General features: G+C 35.3%; 1 long non-coding RNA gene across 1 annotated transcript in view; it reads left to right on the top strand.

The window, feature by feature from the left end:
* The first annotated feature begins 507 nt into the window (after nt 1-507).
* The window catches only part of LOC146629835 (uncharacterized), a 7193-nt gene continuing 698 nt past the window's right edge, over nt 508-7002 (top strand). Inside the window, exons 1-4 of the long non-coding RNA XR_014906272.1 lie at nt 508-623; nt 2349-2381; nt 6455-6614; nt 6834-7002. The exon at nt 6834-7002 is cut by the window's right edge and continues 698 nt beyond it. This is a non-coding gene — a long non-coding RNA (uncharacterized LOC146629835). The remainder of the gene's footprint in view (nt 624-2348; nt 2382-6454; nt 6615-6833) is intronic.

Below are 7002 nucleotides of genomic sequence, written 5' to 3'. Positions count from 1 at the left end.
CTCCTGAAGTATATTACCGATCTGTTAAAATGTTACTCTTCAAACTTGTGCCCTCAAATTATATAACCAGAAATAATTTACATTTTCTTTGAACTAGTGGAAAGGAGAGGGAATGGGGTCTTTCAAGCAGTCACACTTCAACTGTGAAACTCCCTTGTCCTTATGGTGTATTGACACTATTGAAACTTTTCAAAACCAGTCTAATGTTAGAAGAGCTTTTAGGTAAACTGTTATTCTTCTTCTTATCATTATTATATTTTTATTAATTATATTTTTATTATGATGTTGATTTGGGTGACACTTTTTGATAAATATTATATATTACTTTTTAAAACATATTAACCATCCCTATGCTTAAAAAACTTTTAAAAATAAAATTGTTCTTTTAAACTTGTGCATTGTTTGACTTTTAAAATTTTTGTATCAGGTGTAAAACGACTTTTTAAATAAAGTTGTTTTTAATGTGAGCAGCTCCTATTGGCTCGTTTAAAAAGAGGGAGGAGCAGATTGCACCGCCTAGCGTCTAGTCTTCGCGGTCTTTCATCTGTTGCGCCTTTTCTCTCCCTGGTGTTTAAGAACGTGGAGGACAAAAGGATACCAAAGAATCGAAAACTATGACAAAGGTAAATACTTAAAGTTTGATACGTTTTCATCAATGGTTATTTTAGTAACTTTCTATAGTCGTCCTAAAGGTATAAGGGGGAGAAGCATAACATCTTTAGCTAGCAGGTAGAACTGGGTTAATTTGCTGCATTGTCTTTGGCAAACATAATTTAAAGTTAATTAAAAAAACTCTTACTGCCTATATTCTACTCAATAAAGTTCATCTTATCTTATTCTGTTTTCATTGCACCATTCTCTCTATACAGTTTTTGAATTTACACACTATAACGTACACGGCAGTTTTTTTCTGTGCTTCTGCAACTGTTTCTTGGGTTTTCCTATAAGGTTTTTGTAATTAATTTAAAAAATTTATATTATTTTTTTGGCTTTAGTGGATTCCTGCTCAGCTAACTCGGCCATTATGCACTACCCAGTAAACAAAATGGCTGAACAGTATCTTAAATGTCTGAACATGAGCTAGTCATACCATGTTACGTAATATTCATGTGCAGTGTAGCAAGGTGATTGTTTAAATTACAGGAGTAGATGCCTGCAGCTGAAACGGTTTTCTGATCTGAATACGGTAATGTTACCAGATATGCATTGTACTATGGGAAAACGGTGGTGGATCAGTGTGTAAAAAGCCCCCAAAAGAAACACACAGCGTCTTTAGCTCAAACACTGTCTGATCACTCTCTTAGATACTGTGCTGTTCCATCTAGTTATTGGTTACTGAGAAATGTTAGGTCATTAATTAATTAAGAGAGTGCAGCTGTTCAGATCAGATGGTGAAGTAGGAAAATGCAGAACATGTTATTATAGCTGAATGCTGTGTAAAATACTAGTAATAAATCTAACTCCCATTTATGGCTTTTACTACTGTGGGGCTAAATAAAAAATTACAGACATAATGAAATCTGCTACAATTACAAAGCTTAAGTTTAAAACAATTATTATATATTAAGCATTTTTTTGCTCTTTTTTTTTTTTTAATTCTTTTTGCTAATAATGGACTCAATTTTATTATCAACTTCAAAGACCTATTAAACTTTTAAACCATTAAATCCAGGAAATTAGATGCCCGTAAATGTACGAGACCCTCTTTATGTCTAGTATCCCCAAATATTTAATAATCCTTTCTAAAAGTACACAAATTTTGTTCTTTTCAATTAAATATTGCATGTTCAATGTATTCTTGAGCAGGTAAAAATTCCACTAAATTAGTTTTTGCATATTTTTAAGTATAATCAAATTTTTATAGTTTGCGAGTACTTTTAATTTGGAGATTTTGCCACTTGATTTGAAGTTTGGATAGTGCTTTATAGTCATTTGTAAATGTTTTGAACTCATCTGGCTTCTTAATAATTTAATAAAAAATTAACAAGCCATGTAATAATTTGAAAACCACTAGGGACCACTTATAAAAAAGTAATTCCTTTTTTACTTAAAGGAATTTAGGATTTATGTCTGTCAAGTCATTTGTTCTGGCATAAGTCACCATTTTGATATATCTTCCTGTGACTTTAAAGTCTGTCAGCTAGTTAGATACATTTTTGCACTGCTAGTGTTTGCTGCTTGAATTAGTCAGTTTATCATATAAACACATGCAGTGCCTTTCAAACTTTTAATTACACTGTTCATTTTGTGCATTAGTAAGAGAATCTTTTATATTGAATTATCCTGGGAAAAAACAAAAATGTTTGTATTTTCTCATGCACTTTCTTTCATTTCCTTATCACGTTTAGATTCTTCAAGATCACAAGCACCATCTTTGACATGTAAGTAACTTTCATATTATTTGTATTACTTGTTATTATTATTATTATTATTTTTGAAACGTGATGGTCTTTGGGGCATCCTTTTTTTTTTATTGGTATTAAGTATATATATTTATTTAGGCACAGGAGGCAATGATCTATTTTAAAATTTAACATTTATTTAATTTTCATCTTTTATGCTAACAATAATGCCAACAGTGTTCTCTTCACTTGACCCACAACTCTGACAGTTTTGGTCCTCTGCTCTCCTCACAATTGGCTGATTTCCATCTGAGCTGCTACTGTCAACTGCATTAAACTGATTTTACATTGCCTTGTTATTCTAATCTTTATCTGCGTTTTGGACTCCAAACATTCACACCTGCTGTTAGTAACCAGAGCTCACAAGGCGTGTAGTTCAATAAAGTGATCGATGTGTTCACTAGCTGATTTCAATAAACCGGTAACTTATCAAATCCATATTTTATAGGAAGTACATTACTGATAAAAGTGGTAATAAACACGGTAACCAATAAAAATTAAAATTTCCTGTTATAAAAAAAAATACTGCTGTGAGCTCGGTTTTCTAACACCAGGTGTGAACATCTACAGTCTTTAAGCGCTGGTAAAGATTTAAAAATAAAAGCATTCAATAACATAACATAACATTAAACACTAAATTAGTTTGATGGTGTTGACTGCAGCAGCTCAATGTTAATCAGCTGATGGTGATGGAAGCAGATGAGCGTTTTTCATCATGGTTGTTAGTGATGTGTTGGTCAAAACGAAACGGCTCTTTGAAGTGAACGACACAAGCGTGTTTTTTCTCTCTCTCTCACCCTCTCTCTCGCACTTTTTTTCCGCTTCACTCTGCACGCGAGCCTTGTGCTTTGCGCTGGGAAGAGGGGGGAGGGGCGGTTGTTACACACGCAGTAGCACAGTAACAGAGCAGGAGGGAGAGAGAGAGAAAGAGAGCCAGGGACAACAACGTCACATTAGAAAGGTATAGTAATCATCCACAACTATTTTCAATTGCGGATGATAAAGGATTCAGAAAGTTTATTCATGCAGGCCCATATGACAGAGAATGTGCATCTTCTGTTTGTTTTCATATTATAATTTATATTTAATTGTGTTGTGGTTTGCAGTGTTTTGTGTTGTTTCACTTTAAATTTGTTTAAAAGGAAAAAGCTGAAAATTTAAATAGTTAAAAGTTGAAATGTAAATAGTTGTTTTTTTTGTATTATATGATTTATTTATTACATTTTATGTGGAGAGAATAAATAAAAGTATATTTACGGTGGCTGCTAGAGACAAAGCACGTACAAACCCCAAAACACGTAAAAACTCCATAGCACGTACAAACTCCAAAGCACGTACAAAACACAACAGAAGTGCTCCAGGATGCTAGGCACAGTGTTGAGATTTTGTTACCTAGTGGCTACACAAGCCAGGAAGTACCAACGACCAGATTTGGTGTGTGGTAGTAACAGGTAAATGAACAGCTTTTGGAATTTTTTATGAATATATATGAGTGCTTGTGTATAAATACACAAAAAATACACATATGATTTCAATTGTGTAAATTAAGTGATCTAGATAGCTCTGTTTTGGAAGTTCAGTTGACGCTAGAAATGGGTTTTGGAGTTTGTACATGCTTTGTCTCTAGGGGCCACCATATATATTTATATATAAACATATATAAATAAAACCACGTTTCTTTTTTTACATTAGTAATTCCTTTTGTTCATAATTTTATATTGTTGTTAATAATAAATTAATTAAAGCAACAAAACAACCTGAAGAGCCGGTTGGGAGCCGAAAGAGCCGGCTTTCTAAAAAGAGACGAAAATCCCATCACTAGTTGTGTAATATGCTGGTATTGATATGATCAAAAATGAACTGAGTTGTTTCGTATTCTATAGAAATTGTACATCTAATTAATAACAAGGCTTTCTGCTGATGTTATTAATTAAAAATGTATTGTTTTATTTTTAAGCAACAACTTTTTAGCATGCAATCAGTCCATGCTGTACAGGACAGATTTGTAAACTGTGCATACAAAAATAGACTATTTTACAAAATTGCTCTTTCAACAAATGTAAATCACAGCAGATTTTTTTTGTTGTAGGTGCACTGTCACAACTAGAAATGTGGGGGGAAGTCCTCAAAGTTGAAGGCAGAACAGGAAAATACATGGAAATAACAATTTTCCTTTAAATGGTAAATGGCCTGCATTTTTATAGCGCTTTTCTAGTCCCTAAGGACCCCAAAGCGCTTCACACTACATTCAGTCATTCACCCATTCACACACACAATCACACACTGGCGATGGCAAGCTACATTGTAGCCACAGCTGCCCTGGGGCGCACTGACAGAGCACATCAGTAAAGGTCGATCTGGATACTTGATAACTGTTGGTATAGGTATGACATGAATTTGAATCTCCATTATCACAGGTTTTAATTGGGAGGGAACATGCAGATATACAGGAGGACTATAAACAGCAATTCCTATTGCATACAACTGTTTTAGAAAATACCAACAACACTGTTAATTTATCACTTGCTGGTCTATAGACTTTACAGTGTGGATGGATGGAAAATCCATCTGGCTCCACTCTGGCTGAATTGGTGCTACAAACAACTCTGCGCTCGGCTTTCCTGGCTGTGTGTGGATTTATACTTACACATCCAAATTTTGACCCTATTTTTCTTCCTTTCAGCTGATTGGTCAATTTCATGTCAATCACCAATTAAACAATCCAATCAGAGAACATCTCCAGAAGTTGATTCTGTTCATCTGGACGTAGCATTTTCAGTGGGAGAAAATGCTGCAAGCGCTACGTCCAGATGAACAGAATCAACTTTTGGAGATTTACTTACCTGGATGATTGAGCATGCATCAAGACAATCAGAGAACAGATAGGTTTGGCTGTTGGAGGGCTGCATTACGGAGCTTCAGGTCCTGGAAGGCTGCATTACGGAGCTTCAGGTCCTGGAAGAATAAATTCCCTTTTACATACCAGACCAGCATTTTTCTTCATTAGCACGAAGGAAAACAGTCTGTGCGTGTCAGAGTTCTGTGGTTTTTGTGTCACAGGGCTTATAATATGTGTAAAAATCTGGCCAGGGACCATCACATCACACTGCTATCATATTTTTCTGTTGCTATCATGTTTCTTTTCTGAGATGTTGTTACTTTTATGACAGATGTAACGAGAAATCTTCCAGAAAGTTAAATTTTTTATTCTAATCAAATATTTGATTCTGATAACAGATAAAGATTTTTTTTTTTACTTTTGTTCTGCTATTTCATAGTTTATACAAATTTTGGCCAATTCCTATTTATTTTAACCCTTTAGCCCCCAAAAAGTCGCCAGCGACAGGTTTTTCCAAACCTGTCTCGTCAAAACTGAGCTCTGCCAGGGGCCCAACGCGCCTGGACTTTTAGAAGAAAAGAGATGTCCGAAAATAAACCACAGGGTCAAATACTTAATTTTGTTCAGTGTTTTAGAGTTATTAATTTGAATTGACTAATTTAAATATTTTATTCATGTACATTTTGATTGCCTTTAGTAAAAATGGCAAAATTTCAATTTCTTTTTTCTTTCTGTTATTAATCCTTGATTACATTCATATAGTATACAGTAGAGGAAAAAACCTACCAGACCTACCAGTTATCCTGCGTAACATTATTGGGGATAAAGGGTTAAGGAAGCGCAATTAATTTTTTTAGTTTAGCTTGTGTTTACTACCATTTTTTTTTTATCACCACACAGTAAACATTAAGTAATATGTAAAGTGTCCATTTATCCTCCATTCCGGTCCATTATCTTAAGCTTAGGCTGCTGCCCCTCGACCCAATCCGGTACTAAGTAGAGAGGCCCAGACTTCGCTCTCTCCAGGCACTTGGCCCAGCTCTTCCGGGGGAATCCCAAGGCATTCCCAGGCCAGCCGAAAAACATAGTCCCTCCAGCATGTCCTGGGTGTTCTGGGTCTCTTCCTGGTGGGACGTGCCCAAAACACCTCACCAGGGAGGCATCCTAACCAGATGCCAGTATCTAATCTGTCCTTTTTGTATGTTCCCCTCAGGTTGCCATGGTAGCAGATACAGGGGAAACAAGTGTAGACGATGCCACAAGAAGGATGATGAAATTCCTCATATCACCTGAGCTGGCTGTGGAGTACAACATGCTTGGCCGACATGGGGAAAAAAAGTTCAGAGATTTGCGTCTTTTTAATGTTGTGTATGGTAAGTTAGTTTCACTTGAGACATTTGAACTTTAGAAAACTAAACTTTTTTAATAAAGTGTTTGAAAGTGTAACTGAGTTTGGTTATCATGCAATTTGTATATATTTTTTGAGGCAATAAAGTGAAATAAACATTGTTCTTTGAAAATCATCACCAAATGAAGTAAGCTAAGATTAACTTTACTTTGGCTTGCCCGTTTTTCTTCTTCTTCATTTGCAGAGGCACTGAAGAATTATTTAACATCAAAAGTCAACTTGCAAGAAGCAGAGAAGGCTCTGTCCAAGTGGTTCAGTGGAGCTAAAGACAGAGGAGGACCGAGGGCTGCAAGGGTACAAAATAGACTTACGGCTCTGTAAAAAAACAAACCCTGCTGATTCAAGATAAGCTT

The sequence above is a fragment of the Diplotaxodon limnothrissa genome, linkage group LG6 (assembly GCF_057381915.1).
Source record: "Diplotaxodon limnothrissa isolate DT_005_m linkage group LG6, D_limnothrissa_male_GT1.1, whole genome shotgun sequence".
Classification (NCBI taxonomy): domain Eukaryota; kingdom Metazoa; phylum Chordata; class Actinopteri; order Cichliformes; family Cichlidae; genus Diplotaxodon; species Diplotaxodon limnothrissa.
Note: the sequence above shows the minus strand (reverse complement) of the source record. Positions and strands in the feature narration are given on the sequence as shown.